Here is a 21,639-nt window from a genome sequence, read left to right as displayed (position 1 = left end):
TGCTGAATTCATCCTTCAGGGAAAGTCACTGGGAGGTTGGGACCTGTTGCTCAGCACAGAAAGAAGCAGAGCACAGTAAAGTTTTGAGCATCTTCTCCTTAGGCCTCGAAGCTCCAAATCCTGTGAGAAGTTTGGGTTTTGCTGAATGATGGGGTGATAATGTTGCATTCCCTGCTCAGAGTGCACCTGCTGGGGCTGGCATTGGGATATGGCTGGGAAGTGGAGAGGAATCCAGAGTCCTGGGGATCTTCTGGCTCCTCTCCTGCTTCACAAGACATTTAGAGAAGCACATTTTCTGCAGCAGTAAGGATGGCACGTGGGTGGAGCTGTGCTCCCAGGAATGCTCTTGGAGCATGTGGGATGCTGGGCTTTGTTTTCCCCTCTTGCCTCGTTCTTCCGGTGCCCACAGCCATTCTCAGGTAAACAGGGTTGTGATTTCTCTCTCCCTTCTCCTGTAGAACTGGAACATGTGTTCCACTGGGCACTTTCAAACTAGGTTAAGGGGTTGTCTGGTGCTGAAACATCAAAATCATGTTGTGACCTAGTAGGTAAAAGTGGGTTTTGAGGCAATGGTGTGATTCCAGGTAGTTCTTGTGGAACAGAACTGAAATCAGCCCCTTGGATCTTCCTCCTCTGGGAAATTATCTGTTCTAAGGTTATGCCAGCCAGTTGTAAATGTTGCTACTTGTTCACATTACCCTGCAATTCCTTCATTTTGGTCTTCTGCTTGGCTGGGGCTGCTGCATAGTTCTGACACAATTGGTTGCATCACAGCAAGGGTAAGGAAAAAATATTTTCAGATGTCACCAATCACCACATTGGTTCATACAGACCTTAACTCCCAGTCCTCAAGTGCTGCCGTTTTTGACAAAATAAATGGGGTGTGTTGATAGCTGTTCATTTATACACAAGTTTGTGGTGAGAGAATGGGGGAAATTTTGTGCACATCAATTTTAAATCCTTTATTTTAGCTCTTATCAAACAACAGAGAAAAGGATTCAGGGGAATAAAGTTCTGTGGAGGGGAAAAATACTGATGGTTTGAGGTGTTCATTATCCATAGATATGACTGTGTTCCCTGCTTAGTGCTTCACTTTCTCTATGATTCTGAGCCTGTAAACCTGATTAATTTTCACACTGAGAACTGGAGCATGTGTAGTTTATAGTTTTATATACACATTTTATAGCATGAGCAGTAGGTTCCCTCCAGCTTGCTTTATTAGTACTGTTTTTCGCATGGCTGGAGTTTTCTTCTTGTAACAGATAATCCCTTCTGAGATGAGTAATGACACAGAATATTGGAGTGGGTTTTTCCCTGAGCAGTCAAGGACAAATCAAAACAAAAGAAATGTGAGCAGTCACACCCAGTGTTGCATATTTTGATCATTATATACAGGGCACTGCTCTTGAGAATACACTTGGAGTCAGTCTGTTATTTTCAACTTCACTGCTTTTGATGTGGCCAGAACTGGATTTAAGATTTTTAGTATTTATCATGTGTAATATCTCTTAAACACCAGTTTAAGGGAGATATTCACACAAGAAGTTCCCCTGGTGTTCTGTGTGTGCACATCTTTGATTACTTGGAGGTTGGGTCCTTATGCTGTAAGGCATTGAGGTGCTGAGCATCCTTTTTTTCTCCAAAAAAGAAAACCCCAACAAACCAACTTTCATTATCACTTTGCAATAAATAACTTTTCATATCACTTCTTAAAAAAACCCCTTTCTTCCTCCTGTTTGATTTTGTCAAAGGCCCAATTAAAAGTGGCATTCAGTGGTCACATTTTGAGATCTATTTAGGCACAGAAAGACACCTCAGAGAGTTTTCAGAAGTGTTTAGTATTTGGAATGTTTTCCCACATCCAGGTCTCTTTTCTGCTGCATGGAAAACAACCCCTGTTGAGAGAAAAGAGCAGCTGAATTCCAGTGACTCTCTCCCTGGAGAGTGTGAGGCTGTTAGAACTTGTTCTCAGTTTCAGCTCAGTAATTCAGTGTTTACTTCCCTGCTCTCTGGGATCCTGAGGAGGAAGTTCATAATATGGGTGTAATTTGAGTACCACTCTCTAGTCCTACTCTTTCTGTCAAGACTGACAAGAAAACTGCTTTAGATCATGGAGGAGCTCTCAAATTCATTTGGGCTCCTGTGCAGGGATACTCCCTGTGTTTATTTAACAGCATTTCGAGTTTCCAAAATAAATTATTTGCTGAAAGAACCTTGAAATTTGTCTGTGATAAACGTGAACCTGAAGACTTCCCCTGAACTATGTCTAGCATGAACTTTATTCACTGTAGGGATCATGTTTATATAATTGAAATTTTTGACAAGATTTTTTAGGATGTAACATTTTGTTTCCCATTACATGAGCAAAACAGATTATTGATTATGAAAAAAACTCAAGGTTTTGATTTACAATTTGTTTGCTGCTTCATTTTTTTTTCATTATTCAGTATCCTACATTTACAAGTGTTTAGCAAGAACTGAAACACTTTAAATGAAAGATTGTTCATAGAAGTAAATAAAATACTGGCAGAACCTTCCTCTCACGCTGTCCATGGGTGTGTCAGACAGTATGCACATTTACCAGATTCATTTCCATCAAGATAATTAATTGCAGAGTTTTGATGAATTGTAGTGTGACCAGAGATGGTCAGTGTTGGTAAATATTACCAAATTTGTGAGGGTTTTAATTATTATTTGGTTAAAAATACTAAGAGTTCATATTAAGACTGCAGTTCCAGGAATTTGGTGATTTTTTTTTCCCCCCCAAACCATGTATCTGGCATTTGTTATTTGTCCTTTTATACTGACAGTGTTTATAAACAGTAATGCATCTGTACAAAAGTGTGCACTAAAAATAAGTCATTAAGGGTTTTCAGCCTTCAACTCTTTTAAATCAATGCTAGAATAAACTTGGCAGTAGATCACAGGTTTGTTTAGAAGATGAGGCTGAGAATTACCTACAAAATTATCTCTTTAGCACTACCCTTAATTTGTGGGTGTGATTTCTAGTGTCAGTAGACACCAATTCTCTTCTCTGATTATGTGAGCACAGCTGAAAGGTGCAGCCAGGAATAGTTGGTTAAAGGTAATGAAGACTTCATGGCATTTCATCGGGGGTTTGTGGATAGTTGCTCTGCTTCTCCCAGAGGAACCACAGGAAAGCATCTGAAGTTTTGAGAAACTCCAGAATTCAGGTTTGAATAAATAATTGCTCAACAATTAACCCACAAATATTTTGCTACATGTCAAACTTCCTAATTACCAGTTTGCCACACTACAAAGCAGACTGGCAGCCTATCTGAAGTACTGGAAAGGCTCTGAGCTTTAAAGTTTTATTGTATTGGGATGGTCAAACAGAGCCTTTGTGCAGAGCTGTCACCTTCCCTGGGTTTAGGAGTTCACAGAGGTTTGAAATTTTAAGGTTGGAACAGCTGCTGTAAAGTTGGGTGATGTCACACTGAGTGTTTTGGATGTGAAAGCCCTCTGAGCGTTCAGAAGCCTCTTAAATGTTTGTACTGTTCAAGCTTTTCAGAAAAGCTGTGAGAGCCTCATTAAGGAGCTGCTACTCTCTGCTACAGAGGAAGTTTTGCATGAGAGTGGTGAGCAGGACAAACAGCAGCAGCTCTGAGGCAGCTGTGAGCAGCCCCTTTTAACCTCATTGCAGTGTCACTTACACAATGGCCATTAATAAAGTTAAACTTTGACAATTGGAACACCGCTTGTTTCTAAAAATGAAGAATTAAATCTTAGCCTAATCTGATCCCCCTGGCTTTTTTATGCCACACCACCCTCTGGCTATTGCTGAGGGGGACTCCTTCTGGAAGAGCAGGCATCTATTTTAATTTAAACTTTTATATAAGAAGAAAATACCTCAAATATATTTGTCTTTACATTTTGGTCTTTAAACAGAGAAATCTACTGACGTGTTGTAACTTTACCTGGTCAGCAGAAGAATTTATTTTGCCATTGGCTGAAGAACTGTGCCTTTGCAGGGTGGCTTAGCACATCTTGCAAACACTTCACTTTCACCTTTGCTTGCAGCAGCAGTGTCAATCACTGCAGCCTGTGAAAACTGCATGGAAAATTCCTTCCAGTGCAGCCGTTTGGAAAAGATCCCTTTCCCCTGCAAGCAGAACAGATCCCATTCGTATCCTGGAAGGAAGGACTGCTCCAGAACAACTTGTCTTTGTTTCAATGGCAGCTTTGAAATTTTTTGAATTTTCAGTGGGGTTTCTCTGGGTTCTTTGGGCAGATTTATTAGTGATGTACAAACCCATTAACTTTTGTTTTGCCGTGACGTTGCCTGTATCTACAGCCACATGGAATCCAAGAGCTTTGTTTGCAGTCTTGGATTCCAAATAATTCTGTGGTTTCCAGCATCCTCAGAAGCCAAGGATATATAGAATCATTTGGATAAGAGGGGAAAAAAAAAATAAAAAATCACAAATCAGCTATAAACTGAAAGTGGCACCCAGTGGTCATTTAGAAGTGATTCTTGAATATTTACTTTGTGGTAATAGGCACTGGGAAATATTTTTTCCTCTTATGCTAATTTACTTATTCTGTTTTAAAGCAATAAGAATCTAAACCCATAAGAAGTTACTATAACAACAGTGACATCTTGTTAAAATAATCATTTTAGCAGTGGGCCCAGTGGTGACACAAACACAAGGACTCCTTATTTTATTGGAAGAGTTTTTTTGCACAGAATCCTGCATTATTTGCAGCATGTTAACTCTGTTCCAGACATTTTACATCCTACCTGATAATCATAAGTTGTGACATGAAAGAAATACCAAAATAACTGCAACTCTGACTCTTTTTCTGTTGATCTCATGAAGGTGTGTGCTCAAGTCAGCCACACCTGATCATATTGCTTGGGAAAGCAAGGGAGCAGAAATAAATGCCTCAATTAATCATTGTAGAAAAAAATCCAGATCTGTAAGCATTTTGCCCAAGTGAGGAATTGAGGATTAAACCTCAGGAGCAGCCAATGCTTTAAACATTTCAATGAAAAGGTCATGTCCAAGTGGCTTGTAGCCAATATCACTTATCCTGGCTTTTGTATTCCCTGTCAGTCACAAAGGGGGAACACACACATGCTGGAAAAAGGTAATTGTTGCAGATTAAAGCCTCATGCGAAATGAAAGAGCCATCAAAATTCTTTATAGTTGCTTGGCATGAGTTCTGATAATGCAGAGTTCTCTTTTATTAGTATTTTAAAATGCAGCCATCTACCACAGACTAAACAAAAGTCCCCCAAGACAATAGGAGCAGCCAGTGAGCAGAGTGTCTGGAACTGCTGTGCACAGCTGGAGCTGGCAGGTGAAACACAGGCACACAAGTGCTTGTTCAAATAGGAAGATTTAGATTTCTTTTACTTTCCCCCCCCACCCTGTTTAAGACCACCTCATATTTTAGCTGCAGATCAGATTTTTTTTTTGTTCTGCCATATTTTAAATCTATCTACCAGGCTTTATTTTACAGAGAAACATCTTTTTCTCTTGTTGAGAGAACAAAAAATGCCCAATTCCCTGATGCTGCATGGCTGTTTATCACAGAAACTTAAAAAATAATAGTGATTAAACATATTTTTCATGAAGCTCACACGCAACAACTATTTTTGACACATTGTATGTGGTAACAGCATTAAGACATTTATAAAAGACATGTAGATAATTTTCTGGAGGGTTGTGCTGGAGTAAGTTCCACACCAAGGAGGAATACAGGACATTTTCTTGCAGTCAATAGACATTGTGCAGCTTTACTTCTTGTTCCACTTGAATTTTTGCACAGGTGTTGACCTCTCTGTGCTCCCTGTTTCAGGTTCTGTTGTTCCTGGTTGAAGTCAATGGGTGCTCTTAGTGCACACAAAAAATGCAGCCCAGGGAAGCTTCCACCTGCCCAGTCCTCAAGGAAATATCAGATGGGAAGAGGCCTCCTAAATTCAGAGGTGATTATTTTTGCTTTGATGCTTTTTAGTGCCTTTGTTGGCATATTCTGATCAGCATGATCCCAAAATAAAACTAATTGAGGCTGACAGATGCTGTCACACATTCAGCGTGGATGGAGTTCACTGAGATTTTGCAGCTTTAAGTTACCTAATACAGAAAAACAAAAAACAACTCTAAAACATTATCAGCAACTGCTTTAAGTGAAAAAACCCCAAAATGTTATGCTCAAGTATGTAAACGCAAGATATTCTCTCAACAAAGCATTGAAATAAAATGCCAATAAGAAAAATATCTTAAAGAGAATGTTTTAAAGAAATCACAAAAATGTCAGCTGGACTCAATTTTTCTGCTTGAATTTCTGCCAAATCATTCCAATTTTTGTCATTTCCCTTTTTTTTTCCTGAGCACTTTTTGATTCAGACAACTGTGGAATTTCCTGTTCTGTTTTTGTTTTGCTACTACAGCTAAAGCAGCCAACAGCCAAGGTCACTGTAGAAAACCAAACTTTCAGTAAAATTTGAACAAATACATTCCCTCCCCATGTCTGCAGTTTCTGTTCTCTGACCCATTTCCTTTCGTGGTGTTTTGGTCTTTCCAGAGTCTGCATGTTCACTCATCTTCATGTTTCTTCTTGACCACAGTGAGCCTGTTTTCCTTTGCAGTGCCTGTTCCAGTGGGGGATGTGTATTTTTAATTATCTGCTGTCCTTAGTTGAAGAGATTTGTCCCTGCACTATATAAGTGTACTTCTGCTCGGTGAGTACCCATGCACAGCAGTTTTATTAAAATGGTAATTTGCTTTCTCCGAACATTTGTAGCTATCACTGCTACATCTGTAACAGAAATTCCTGGGTAAGAGCACTTGAAACTAGTCCAGGGTTGCTTTAATTTTTGAATTGTGCCTGTGCAGAGATCAGTTTCAGATTTTAAAGAACTTTTTCTGTAGATACTGAGATTCATTTTTCCTGACACTTTTCCATAGCTAATGCCCTCAGCAGTGGGAAATAAGAACACAGTATGATGATGATAACAATAATAATAACAACTTATTTATTTATCCTTAAGACACAGTTCTTTCTGTTTGTTTTCAAGATGTTTTTCAAAAAATAAGAAGACCATCTGGAGAAGATATATTTGTTAGTAATATAGTTTAAATATGGATGTTTATCTACCAGTGTTAAAGCAACTGTTGGGAGGAGGAAGCCTTGAAATGTTTTTGGTTCATTACTGACTTTAGGCTCCCCCAGAATTCAGAACTGATCCAAAGCCCTCAAATCCTTGGGATCCCTTCCTATAGCCTTGGTATATTTTGGAGAAATTTGCACCCACAATGTTCTCCCTTCCTGAGTAAGGGCAGATCTGACAGCGTGTTTGGGAGATACCAATGCCCAAATTTCCTTTGTCTGGGGCTGCTTGGCCAGCAGCATCATTTATCCCAGTTCTAGGGGAGCTGTTAAGCTTTCTGTGGGAATCAGAACTCTCCCTCTTACATAACACCAACGTTTTGTAAGAAGAATTATGAAAAACTGGGCAAAAAATGCACCAAAAAAGCTGCTTCTCCAAGTTCTGGTTGTAACTGCTTGGAATTAACAACAAGGTGTTGTACTGGATTCTTGGGCTTTATCAATTGCTTGTAAACAACCTTAAGCACTTGGTGCTGAGGAATCAAAGTGTTCTTCTTTTAGTGCTATTTTTACACACAAAAAAGCCTCTATGATAGGTAGCAAAAGGATTTTAACTTCCACTGGATGTGTTAGAAGAAGAAAATACCTCTTAAGCCACCGGTTGCTGCCTGTATATTAATGCCGAGCAGGTTATTAATGCATGCAAGTTAAATTCATATTCTGTATTTGTTGCTGATGAATGATGCAGTGATAATTGTGAGCTTTTGTGGAAGGGGACTTAAGTTCTTGGGGGCATTTCTGTCCATAGCTGAGTAGAACTGCAGATTATGCAAGCTTTTCCAGTTGCCAACAAAATGATGGATCAAGTTCACAGCACAAGTAGCCCGTGAAGCAGAGCAGGAACTGCAGGAGAATTATCTTGATACCTGCAGGTTACAAAGGATCTGCTTTTTAATAAAAAAGTGCAAAACCTCTTTGAACTCTTGTGCCTGTAAATAAATCCCCTGAGCTCAGCAGGGATGTCTGGGAGATTGTGAGGACTGGGCAGGACTGGCGTGCCTGGGGACGAGATGTGATTCCCCATATCTCAATCGGGGTCAGCAAAGTCAAATAAGGGAATGGGAGACAGGGAGAAATGTCTGATACTTCAGGCATGCTGCCTGCCAACATTAAGCAGAGCTGCCCTGGAAAAGGATTTAGTAATTTGCCCTGCTGGATTTGAGATCCAGTGTTTCACTGGAAATTGGAGCGGTTCATTCCTTAATCAGGATGTTTTGAGTGGAAAGTGTTCCCCCTGTACCCACTAAAGTCATGCAATAGGAGTTTTGCTGTAATGACTCTAATGAGGCTAAGATTTGATTGCACATCTTCTAATCCCACATTTCTGGGCTGATTCATGGCTCCATTTATTCCTCTGTGACCTTCTGGAGCCTGGAGGAGGCAGATTTGGCTTTTTGCCATATTTGTCGGCATTAGTAAAAACAGCATCTCTAAAACTTCTTGAATTCTGGGTAGTTCAACAGAATATTTTAAGCACAAGAAATCTGAAAAACACTGATGTGCCTAAATCATTCTGTCATTTAAAAAATGTGTAGTTTGAGAGCATTTTGGTGTAGTGTTTAGCTTGAAAGATGCCGCTAAGAACTTCTTGGTGCTTGGTTTGAGGAAAAAAGACTGGGAAGACAGATTGCAATCCTGAAAATTGATGAGACAATTGCATAATTAGGCTGTAGTTAATAATTGTTTGTCAATAGGCATTGTCTTAATTACAAAACCTGCCTTTAAATTTTGGGCTTGCAGCATTATTTTACCTGATAGTAAAATAAATGGAGCTGAGCTTGATTTAGGTTTGGTGCTTTATTGGGCTAGGATAGATGAGATGCCTGTTCCTGAAATATCAAAGCAAGAAGGTGTCTGAGATCTTTGAAAATAAAACTGTAGGGAGAAATTAGAAGGAAAAGCTGTGTGAATGACTTAAAATCACAGTCAATGCTTGGGAAAACTATTATTTTTCTTTCTAGTAGTCTTTAATAGCATTTATACTGTATTCTGAGGTACAGTTTGGTAATTTGAAAATGCCAACTTTGTTGTTTTATGGTGAAAATTTTCACTCTTCAGTGACAAATAATTTCCCCTTTCCCAGCTTTCTTTTTTCAACCAGGAGCCTCGTGCAGCTCACTGCTGTCTGTGAAACTTTTGTAACCAATTCTGAAATTCTTCAAAGCACACTCAAATCTTGTCAGCCCCAGAGCTCTTTGACAGGACAAAAGATGCACATGCAGGAGAGCATAAGGTCATTTGATCAGTGTGCTGCCTTCTGAAGGGGTGGGTGACCCTCTGAGGGCTGGGCTGAGGTGTGAGTGCTTCACAGTGAGATGAAATTTCACTTTATAACTCCTTGAGGATACGTGGATGTTTTAACTGCCCCTCCCCTGCCTTGGGTATCCTGTCCAAACCTCATGTCTGCTTCTGCCGGGGACAAACCTGTTCCCCACTGCTCCTGCCATTGAACAGAACAATCCAAGGGATGTGTGCAAGCACCTGCAAAACAGGCAAGTCTTTAGGCTGACTTGGGTTGGGTTTGAAATAGGTTCAGCAGAATCTGCCACCTTAATATGTTGAATTCAATAACACAGAAAAATTGCAGCGCCTGGAAAATTAAAAGCTTGATCTCCAATTAACTCCTGTGTGTTCAGCATCAGGCAAGAAAAAAATAATCCAAATTAAACAGCACCATGTTTCTCATCCAGAAAATTTTTGACTAGAAATGCCATGAGCTGATGTTTTGAATCATCACACCAAATACAGGTCTGCATGTAAGGCTCTGGTTGGGCCAAACTCCACATTTCAGTGAACTGCATGTTAAATTGAGGGGTGTTTGTTCTGAATTTTTTTCCACATATTGAAATTACGCTGCCTTTAAATTCTGTATCTTTAACAGGGAATTCTGTGTCAGTAATGAATGGATGAAAGTGGGAAGTTTGAGGACAGCATGCAACTAGAGAGGCACAGACACCTTCTGGCCCTCTTCAGGAAATCTGTCTTGTCTGGTACAATTTGGCTTTTTGAAACATTTTTCTAGTACTTGTGGGCTGAAAGGGATTTTGGTTACTGTATCTGGAAAACGCTGGGATGAAAATTACCCTGGAAAGTCCTTCTAAGACCTTTGCAAGTAAAGTTTTCCTTTGTCATATCATCAGAAAATGCTGTGTAAGAGAATGTTTGCACCTGCTGTGTCTCCCATAACTGTCCTGAACTCAGCACTGGATTTTGTGTTCCTATTTTTAAAAGCCATCTTGCTAAATAGGTACAGAGAATGTTCCCTCTGGAAGGGGAAGGGAACAGCAGTGCAGCATTAGGGGAGCACTGTGAACTTGGTGTGCCTCATATCAGCTGAGAGAGCAAAGGAGGCAGATAAGAGAGCTGAATAAATTAGCATGGGTTTTGTGTACAAGATACTGACTTGCAACTCTGGCAATGTCATCGAGGAAAAACTCTTTTTTAAGTCTTTCATGTAGTGTGAATCACCTAAGGGAGGGCTGGAATCCTCTCTGAAGGAATTTATCTTACCCACTGCTTAAGATGGAACAGATAAACCTAAGGAAAATACCTTGCTTGGCTTGCAAGCATTGGAATAAGCGTCTGCAGAAAGAGATGGCAAAGCAGGGATATTGCAAGCAGACTTGTGCCTGCTGCCTGCCAGCTTTGGAGTCCCTTTATAGAAGCTAGCAGCCTTGCCTGGAAAAAGAGCCAAGGAGTTGTTACAGCTTTGGAGAAAGCTGGGAAAACAAAGAGAAGGGAGAGCCACGCAGAGCTCCTGTTTGGACAAACTGCATATGATTGGGCTGAGTGTGTTCAGGGAAAGAAGTGGGGAAAAGGAGTTACAGCTTAGTGCTTCCACCCCCCCTCCCCTGCCTTTTTTTAATACGCGTTCAGTGGTGATTCACTGCAGGGCTTGTCTGTGCTTAAACTTGCCTGCTTTAATTAAACTGATCATTTAAATTGATGTTAATACCTGAGTGTGTGCAAGCACTCAGTACTTGGGTTTTACAGAGCTCTGTGTGCCTCTGTAAAGTACAAAGCGGATTTAACCAGTCTGATGAATATTCCCAAATGTGTTTGGAGAGTCTAAATTACCAGCAAGCAGTTTTTCCCATTCTTTCACTCTGTGTGTGGGTAAATGTTCTGTTTTGGGAAGTGTGTTGCGCTGACAGTTCATTTGGGATTATTCATGACTGCAGAGATTCATTCTGAAACTCTGGAAGTAGTAGGAAGTCTTTTTGTGTCTTTATCTTTGAGTCTTTTCTTGATTTATGTTGACTTCTGGGAACTGGGCAAAGATACTGGCCTGGAATTCCAGGGAAAAGGAATTGCTTGCTTACGTTTGTTTGACATTTTGTAGTCTGTGTGCATATAAAGGATCTAGAATCTGTCATTGATTTCTCCTCCAGCATGAGACTGGCAAAACTGCAGCTTGCTGCTTGGCAAAATGCTGATCATGATGTCAGAGCACGCACGCACACACCCCATTTATATATATATATATATATATATTGAAAAATGGAAGTGGTAGCTACATTAAATGAAATGGCTTTTAAGGGAGAAAAGCAATAATGAATCTAAATAAATGATACAGAACTCCTCTAAAAGGATCATAAAAATATAAGAAGGTAGAAGCGTAGGCTGTTTCAGTGGTGTGATTTAAGAGTACAAATCCATACGAGATGAAATATTTAGAGCTGGAAACTTGTAGTTGCAATAAATATTATCAGGTGAAAACAAACGTGGAGAACGTGGAAAAGTTCTCACCACTTGTATTTGTAATAACGTGGGGGAGTTTTATGCCTATTTGTCCTGACACTCGTGCATGTATCTGGTGTTAACTAACAAAAGTACATTAAAGTACTTTATAGTTCAGCTGCAGGGTGGCAGATGCACAATAGAGTAGGAGAAAAGGAGCAGTGGTAGCAAGTTCTGGGTGGTGTGAGTGGAATCGTTCCAATGTGAGAAATACTTTCATCTCCTCTATTAATTTGACTGGAGGCTTTTATTTGCTTTTGTTTGTTGTACATTTAATGAGCAGGAGGGAAATTGAGAGGAAAGCAGCTGTGAAAACTATTTCATTTTTTAATATGAACCAACCTAAGCTGTAGTCTGGGTTTGTCTGCCACCACCATCAAAAATAATAATTTTTCTTTTGGGTAAAGAAAATCCCCAGCGGGGCTGTGTTCCGCAGGGTGTCTCATCCAGCGAAAAAGGCTTTGGAAAGGATCTCCACGCTTTACTTCCACACGAGGTAACTCGGAACAGGACTGGGAGCAGACAGACCTCAGCCTAGATCGTGGAATGCACAAAGCAGCTGTTTTGCCTATAAATAAACCAAGAGCCTCCTCTCGAGTGAGCCTTTTTTTCCCAGATATGCCATGGAAATGAGCTGCCGCTTTAACTGCTGGTGTTTAGAGTTTAAGTATGTGGTAGTAGCAGCATTCACATTCTGGTGTGTGAAAGTCACGCTGGCATCAGGTTTCAGCCTTATCGCGTTGATAATCACGCTGTGGTGAAACCACTTGTGCTGCAAGGGTTAAATCTGTCAGCCTTTCTCTTCCTAATCCCCCCGAGTGCCACAAGGCTATGTTTTAGGTAAAAAGCAAAACTCCGCTGCCGTTCATCAAAAACATCTCCGTGCACCACTGATTATTTTTGTAAATTCCTACATATTTTTAATAATTTAACAGATAATTTTACTGGGGGGTGGGGTGTGTGGAATATCTATTTGATCTCCTGGGCTGGTTGGCTTGCTTTCTTTTTTTTTTTTTTTCTCTTCGGTTTGTGGTTTGGTTTTGGTTTGTTTCGTGTGGCTTTTTCCTTCTTGTTTCTCCTGTGAATCCAGGGAGAAGCAGCAGTAGGAATTGCAGGGATCTTGTGGGCTGGCTCAGCGCCCGGGGACAGCCACGGTGACCAGGTGGCTCTGGTGGCTCTGCTCAGCCCTTGGCACTCGCCACCACCAGTGACTCAGGTTCCTGCACCTATTGAATGCCGTAAATCCGCCCTTTGGTTACCCCCAGAACAGCAGGCTCCCACTTTGTGTTCCCCTGCCTCTGATCACCTGTTCCCAGGCGGGTGTTCCCACTCCCGCTGCATCCGCGCAGGTGGGAAACCAGCGGTTTTCCTCCATTCGGAATAAAGCAGGAGCTCGGGATGGAAACAGCCTGGCAAGAGGAGAAAGCACCGAGAGCGTTCGATCCCCACGGGGCAGAGCCGCAGCTCCCGGATCCTGGCGGGAGGGAGGAGCAGCCGCAGCGCCGGGAGCGCAGCGACTGCTGCCGGCCAGGGCTGGCAGATCCCGCTGCCTTTCCAGGGGCTGGCTCGGGGCCACGGCTGCAGCTTCTGTCAGCTCCTCTCCTGATTGCTCGGCTGGGAGGGAGGCGAGAAGTTTGTACCCTGAGTCCCTTCTCTCTCCTGAGCGGCAGCTGCACACCGAGGATGGCACAGCGCCTTTTAAAGGAGCCTCTCAGGCAGTTTTGGACACAAGGCACGGCTCCTCCTCTGAGGAGCTCTGAACGCCTTCACACTCTCTCCCTCTGTTCGCTCCGAGCTGTGAACGCCCCCTCTTCTCAACAGGATAGCCAATCCCAAAAATAAAAGAGGAAAAAAAAAGTTTTAGTTCTATTTAATAGGTCTTGGAGTTCTTGTATTTCCTTTGTTCCTTCCGAGCTTTTGCGCTCACTTGGAGGAAAATTTGAAGGGGTGGAAGTAGATGATCTTTAAGGTCCCTTCCAAACCAAAGCATTTTATGATTATATTTCTTTGATTTCTCTGTCCAAAATGGCAATCCAATTCTTCCTTCTCTGCCTTAAGAAAATCAACCAAACCAAAAATTCCACAGTTGATGTTTTTCTCAATTGAAAACCCCCAAACAACAACCGAACAAAAATAAAAACAGCCACACAAACTACACTAAAATACTAAAATACTTTAACCATAGTGGCTGTTCACACAGGCAGTTCTAGCCAGGTATTAGTTCTAAATTTAATATTAGCTCAAAGAAAGTTCTTTAAGCTTTTCTTCTCAGTTTAGCCACTCAGATCCCAGAATGCAGTTTACATGCTGACAGCCCGGTTGTTAATAGAATATCCATTCTGTTATTTCTCTGACAAAAGAGCCCCTCCTTCTCTGATACAACCTCTTGTGTCAGAGGTGTTAATGACGGTACTTTAATAATTACAGTTCTGCATTGCTTGAAAGGGTCTTTCAAACAAATCTGCTCTCCTTCCAATAGGGAGAGGCTGCAATGGGCCAAATTTCTGCCAGCACGTTTTTGCTGTGGGAAAGGGCATTTCTGAGTTCTCTGCAGCTGTGTCCAGCCAAGCCTCACTCGGGACAGGCTTTTGCTGGGGCTGGCAGCTGTGGCTTTCATTGCCACATTGAATGCTCTCCCTGCACGGGGTGTGCACAGGGAAGGAGGCAGTGCCCAGGCTGGGGGCTCAGGGGAGGAAGGATGCTCTGTTGATAAGGTAACAGGCATCTGCAGCCTCGGGGGAAACTTGCCAAAACCTTTCTCCAGTAACTGCGGGGGATTATCTAAAAATCAATAATAAAGGCGGTCACCAGGGAAAAGGAAAATACATCTTCAAGGGAAGCCAAATTCTGTGAATGCTTCATGAGAGCAATCATGGCAGGATCTAGGGTAATTGTGAGGCAAATCAGATTGAGGAAAATTGTTTTAAAAGGGACCCTTAGCTGACAATAAGGACCATATGTTCTTTCTTATCTCTGCAGAAATAGCCACCTTGTTTAGCATATTGACCCATGTGAGTAGCTGCCACAGTCTCTATTTTTAGCATCTACAAACATGTAGTGAAAATAATAAATTGTCCTGTATGAATACGTTAAATCAGTTTTTGTGGCTTTAGCCTTGTTTCACCTCTACTAGGCTGTGAAGTGTGTCATTGTAACCTGAAACACGCAGGAACACTGGGATAAATTTCCTGAAGTCAGTGGAACTCTCTTCTTTTATGCCAGGAGTGATTTTGGCTCATCTGTTGCTCCCTGTTCTTCCTCCCAGATGGGCTGGAGTGATGATGTCATCTCCTCTCACAGCACTTTAGAACACTAATTTGGTTTGTCTGTGTTTTAACACTTTATCCTTCCAGAAATTGCTCTGAACACTGAAATCTTGCTTTGTCTGCAGTGCTGTTGCAGTCAGGAATATCAGCGATCAAAGGAAGCTCCAATTATGTCATTTAATGCTGCTTTAATAATTGAATCTGGGTAGGACTTCAGAAACACTGACTTTTGTTTTGTTTCTAGGGGCAGGGTTTGTACTCAAGTTACTTCATTTTAGTGTTCAGGAGCATCATACCTCAGGATCCCTGAAAAATATAAGAGATACATCTACCTCCTCATAACTGGTGACCTGTAAGGCATTTTTGTGGCCTTTTAAAATTTCTGCTTCCACAGAATAAGAATTTATAGAAAGTTAGGCTGGGTGTTTTAGAAGACATCTACATGCTGTTAAAAAAAACCAAAAAACCATCAGTTTATCTCAGAAGGAGCAAGGAATTGTGGTTTATTGTATTTTTTCATGACTTTGTTCTGGCAACTGTATCAAATCCAAAAAATTCAGTAACCAGCAGTGTGAAGATCAGCTTCACATCTACCCCTGAGTCTTCCCAGACCTGTGACATTAGTACTCCTTCTTTCCTTTGCCTTTCCTCCCTCTCTCCTGTGCTCATTTCAAAGATTATTAAATAAAATCAATTTCAGCCTTCCCTTAGCTTAATGCTTTCCAATTTTTCTCTTCCCTGGCTCAGTGTGTCTCATCCTACAGGGATATTCTTGTCTCCATTTTAACCAGCTCCTTGCTTCAAGTGCTTTCCTGAAGTCCAGACTGATGAGAAAAGTGATTCTTCTAAATATAGGTAATAAAATAAATCTAATCAAAGGCACATGTCTGGTTAGCTGAGAACTGGCCTTTTACAAATTAGTGTTATGTTATATTGGATTAAGATTCAATATTCATTTGGCTGGGACACTTCCCTACATTTTTGTTCTGTTTTTGTTGAGGATACAAGTTTGAGAGCGTTAGGAATTTTTATGCAAGGAAATTCCAAGCTTTCTGCTTCTGACTCTAGCAATTCTTTATGTAATATTGTAAATATTAGGTGCATTAATTTCCTTCTTAATTGCAGAACTGTACCTCATGAATCCCTAATTTTATTTATTCAGATTCCTTAATTTCACATAGGCCTAAATTGCACCTGGATCTTGGCAGCCAGACAGCTGGGTAGAAAATTACTGATACAATTTTAACACCTCAGTCTTTGACAGAGGATATTGCTGGCCCAAAGGACTTATTTTTTAATTATATTAAAAGAAAACTTTGAAATGCTTGTTTGTTTGCTGAAAGCCATATTGCAGTAAGGAGACCTGCAGGTGAGGTGTGAATCTGGGCTTTGCCATTTCCCTAATAGCAGGAGTTTTAATAAAACATTAAAGCATTGATTAAGAGGGTACTGTTTCTATTGAAATGTGCTGTTCTTAATTCCTTTTCTTTTTCCCTTGGGGGGAATTAGTCACGCTGTAGTATTTTTCTGAAGTAGACAGTAAAAACACTGATAAAATCAATTTGGAATCAAGGCTAGGTCATTATTTAAATTTATGATACTGTGCCTATAAGGCTTATTTTTAATAAGAATGTGACTTTTTCTGCCTTAACCACTTAGATTATAAACTCTTGGGAACTATTTTTGCACTGTAATTCCCAGCACAGCCTCGGGCTCAATGGTCATGAGGTGCTTCTGCTCTGTGGATGTGATTAAACCTGGTGATTTTGTCATATGCAAACCTCTTCCATGCAGCAATGAGAATTTGGATTAAGATTCCAGAAGCATTTATTTCATTTGGCATCTTTTCAGGAGCCCAGTCCTGCTCAGGGTGCTGTCAGGAGCAGTCCCATGGAACCACAATTTGGGATCTCTTAACTAAGGAAGCAGAACTTGGTTCTTGGATGATGATCCACTGATGATGGTCCTGACAAAACACTTCTTTATTGAAGTGCTGCATTCCTTGGGCTGCCTAAAGCTTTAACAGGAAGTGCTGTAGAAATAATAAGATCATTTATACATCTCCACTTCAGCATTCTCAGCTCCAGGTGGTTTTCCTAGTGTACTGATCCTACCAGTATCAAAACTTACATTTCTCAGATTTTTTCCGCTCCCCTGGAACCTTCTTTTTATCACTTCTTCTGACTACACAGGTATGTCAGTCAAGTGAGATGGATCAAAAATCAAACTATGGAGACCTTCCTATTTCAAGGTAGTGCTTGTCAGGCATAATGTGTTGGTTTTTTTCTGTGTTCTTGGCAATGTTTTTATGGCAAATTGTGAAAACTCATAGGTTTGTGATGGATAGGTGGCTTTACCAGGTGAGTTCACCCAATTCCTAACTGAAACTTATTCATGAAGAAAGTCTTATTGACTTTGCCAATAGAAAATCACCTCTGTAGAGAGTATAAATTATGGTTCCATAAGACATATTGGATTTTGTTGTTATTGATCTGATGAAAACCTGTATTGATCTTCTGCTATTTCTGTTTTAGCTGAAGAAAAACTGTGCACTTTATGCTCAGAAGGATCCAAGAGTAAAGAAAACTTGGAAATTAAAATGAAAGAAAAGTAATAAAGCCAAAGTTTTTGCCATTACATTAATTGTAATTAAATTGTGGTTGGTAAATATGCCTTTTGTCCTTCCTAGAAATAGCAAGCAGGGGCATGTGCTGACATGCAGCTTGTGCTACATCTGAAGAGTGAAATTCTGTTCACTTCAAACTGCTGTTCCTGACTTTTACTGCTACAAAATGAGATTTATAAAAGCTCCATAACACCAAAGTAAATGTGAGGCTGTTTGTTACTCATGAGGAACAAGACTGCCTAAAAATTCACCTTAATTCTGTTGGTGCTTATTAATTTTATTTTGTTTTGCTTCTGGGGCCCACGTTGATCTGTTACAGAAATCCTAGTGTTTCCTTCATCTTCTCCTCAAAAATTAAGAGTTATATTTCCTTTTCTGCTTTTATACCTGCTCTCTGTTCATGTATAAAAGAGAGAAAAAAGTGGTGTTTCTTCTGTTCCTCTATGAATGCTTCTTAGAGAAGCAGGTTTACTGCTTAAGTGAAGAGCTCTAAAATTGTGTGTTTAAAAGTTTTACTTTTGATAGTACTAGAAGAGAGTAAGCTGGCCAAAAAACCCCAAATTAGTTACCCACTTCAAAAAAATCCCACTTTTTAGTTATGTTTGAGATGAAGTGAAGTGTTAAGAGAATATAGTATTGATAGTATGGATTATATCTGCTAGGTATATTTTGCTTTTTAATAGATATTCTTAGATATTCAAACATGGCAGCTTGCCAACATTTTCACTTCTTGATGACATCAGTGGTAACAAAAGGCCCATCGTTCATTATTTATTTGGTCTGTTGACAAAACTGATTACTTGGAATAATACCACTGAGTTTGTCTCGTGCTGTGAATCCCACCTTAATAAAATATCTCTTCAAGGAATAGGTGAGGTGAAAGTCAGATGTTCCTTCTTGAAATGTTTGCAAGCTTTCACATCCTTAAGAAAATATTTTCTCCATCACATCAAGTAAGTCTTTTTGCACAGTAGGTGCCAGCTTTGAACTCAAAAAGAGAGTAGTAAGTAGATAGTGTGAAACTTAATTATTTTTGTGCCCAGCACTGTCTTCCTCTTTAAGACTGTGCTGTGCCCCTTGCAGGGCTTTGCCCACATCTCCTTTAGGTGTGGCAGTCTGGAGAGGGGAATGCTCAGTGCCACAGGCTCAGGGTTGGTCTGTCCATGTCTCAAGGGATTTAGCCCTTTAGTCCTTGGGACCAGCTTCCCTCTAATGGTTGGGATGCATCTCTTGGTGGGCTTGATCCAAAACAAATCCAGTTTGCGTTTTTCCAGAGTACTCCACATGCGCGAGGCCTGTCTGCCCAACACCTCAGTGAGTATTGGGAATGTGGATGGATATTGTTTCTGCTTTAGGGATGGAGGAGCAGAAAGTCAAAGTCACTGTCCTGCCACCCCACAGTGGGTCAGAAGGAGAAGCCTGAATCCCTGTTTTCCTGCTCAGTGGATTCTGAGTAGTCACTGCATCCACCACCTTAAACTTTGTACACCAGGCCCCCTGCTCATTATAGAGGAAGTTCCTAACCCTGTTCCCTGTCTCCCCTTTCCCCCACAGGTGTTAGAGCCATTCCTGAGAAGGAAACAACAAAAGAAAGGAATATTTTAAATCCTAAAACACTCTAGATGTCTGTGAGTGAGACAATATTAATTATACATGTAGCTGTGTGTTTAGAAACTCAATAAAACTCTGCCATTTCTCAGTGATCCAGAAGAACAGCTTGTTCTGTAAAAGGCATTTTCTAACTATAGACAGGTATCAATTCCATTATTGACTGGATTGATTCCTTCCCCTGCTAATGCATCTGCTGTCCTGATAAGGTGACTCTGACCTGTAATTTTCTCTTCTTTGGTGGAGGGGTTGAAGAAAAGTTGTGTTTTTTCAGGGTGCTGTCAATGTACAGGAGCTGCTCATCAGTGCTTTGAAACATCAGTTGTGAAAACAACTTGTCATCCCCAAAGTTCCCTCAGTTCTGGTCACTTAAGCAACACACCACTCTATTCTATTTCTTCCAACAGCCAGATACATTAAGAGAATGAAAGCAGTCAGTCTTGGATACTCCCTGATGTTATTTTTGTCTCTGACTACAGAATTTCATTTATTCAAAAGCTGACGAGTTTTATGTCTTTGTGGGGATCCCCCCACTGGAATGAACTCCAGGTTCCCCTTGCCTGGGAAACATTTGCCAGAACTGCTGATGTGATTAAGCAGTTGGGAGGAACTTCAGTGCAGGTGAATTCCAACCTTTGGAATTCCTTGAGGGAATGGTTGGAGTGAGTGTGAAGTCAGTCTTGGGTTTTTTTAAACATGGTCTAAATTTTTTTTATTATTTTAAAGGATTCCAGAGTTTTGAAGATGCTTGTAAATCATCCCAGCAGGAATATTAAGCATCATAGTCTTAAGAGCATTCTCTTGGCCAGAATATTCCCCTACAGCTCTGGGGAAGAGGAAAGTTGGGAAGGAATGCTAATGGAGAGACAAGAAGTGAAGAGCTGCAGTCTCCAGCAGCCTCAGCTGAGAGGCACAGAGAGCTCTGAGTGTGAAACTTTGCCGCAGATCTGGAGAAAGATGGATCTGCTCTGTATCCCTCACAGCTGGGGGAGGCACTCAGCCTTTGGACATGGTGAGTGCTGTGGCTGCCAACAGCTCGCTGCTTCAGGATGGAATCAGCTCTGCACTTGGGCAGAGCCAGGGCTGGGGAAACACAGATGGGATGTCATTAACATTAATGGACTGGCTAAGGAAGAGTTCTGCATGCTGACAAGATAATGTACAGCTTTAATATAGCAAATTTCTACAGCTGGTGGGGACTCTGGTGCCTTTCTTGTGGAACGTGCCCAGCTATAACATTTATTTTCACTGTTTAAAATCAGTCCTGAGGAAGATGTGGGTGAGATCCTGTTCCCTGTTTCCATCAAAGCACCCACTTCTCTGACAAGGACCTGACCTCCCACCTCACTTTTTCAAATGATTGCTCAGACTCCTTCTGCTGAGCAGAAAATATTTAAACTGTTGTTCAAAATGAACGCTTATCAGGTGGTGTCTTTCCCCCTTCCCAGAGCAGAGCATTAATTAAATTGGAGGACTCAAGGGCCTGTCTGGAAGGGATTCTGGATGGAGAGGAAGTGCAAACCCAGAGGACCAACATGAAATGCATCCAGATGTTCTTCTGAAATGGAAGAGTTAAAAATCCAAGCTCAAAAGGACAAAGAAAGGAAAAAAAGGAGAAATCTTGACTCTGGAAAACAAGAAGCTGCTTATCAGAGGAGATGTGGATGTGTGATGCCAGGGTGGGGCAGTTTTCTCTTCAATTCCTGTGCTTCCTCTGAGGTGGTTTGACTTTTGAAATATAGGAAAGAAAAGTGACTTGTTTGTTTCCTGCACTGGGAAAGATGGAATAGGAAGAGGGGGCAGATTTTGCACCATTAATGTTGCAGGAGTAGAGGAATTCCCTGTCTGTTGATATTCAAAACAGCATGAAATGGCTTTTTAACTTTTTACTGGGAAAACTAACAGGGATATCAAAGGACCATATTAATTAGGAAAGAAGCAAGAAGCCTCAATATGAATTTTGTGTTTGTTTGGTGTGAAGAGCAGCACTATATTGGTGGTGGCAGTGAAGATGAGTTCTGGAGATGCAGGTAAGATATCCTAATGCTTCCATGCTCTCCAGGGATGTCAGTTTGCAGATCACAGTTCTGGTCTGGGGCTAAGGGGAATGGATAGATTAAAAAAAACCCGGAACTCTAACATGTCAGATGCTGAGAACTGAGCTGTAATTCCTGTGGAGTCAGTGGCAGGGATCTTCCTGGGAATAAGTGCTTGGAAATGCTCTGTTAAGTGCTTTTCTGCCACACATCCTTCTCCTATGAA

The 21,639-nt window shown here is 41.0% G+C and overlaps 1 long non-coding RNA gene across 1 annotated transcript in view; it reads left to right on the top strand.

Moving 5' to 3' along the window:
* The window catches only part of LOC131577594 (uncharacterized), a 35,923-nt gene that overhangs the window by 13,232 nt on the left and 1,052 nt on the right, over nucleotides 1-21,639 (top strand). Inside the window, exons 4-7 of the long non-coding RNA XR_009277249.1 lie at nucleotides 5,827-5,953; nucleotides 6,617-6,709; nucleotides 17,678-17,753; nucleotides 20,104-21,407. This is a non-coding gene — a long non-coding RNA (uncharacterized LOC131577594). The remainder of the gene's footprint in view (nucleotides 1-5,826; nucleotides 5,954-6,616; nucleotides 6,710-17,677; nucleotides 17,754-20,103; nucleotides 21,408-21,639) is intronic.

Source organism: Poecile atricapillus, chromosome 3 (assembly GCF_030490865.1).
Source record: "Poecile atricapillus isolate bPoeAtr1 chromosome 3, bPoeAtr1.hap1, whole genome shotgun sequence".
Taxonomy (NCBI): domain Eukaryota; kingdom Metazoa; phylum Chordata; class Aves; order Passeriformes; family Paridae; genus Poecile; species Poecile atricapillus.
The sequence above is the reverse complement of the archived record's forward strand: the minus strand, read 5'-3'. Positions and strand labels throughout refer to the sequence as shown.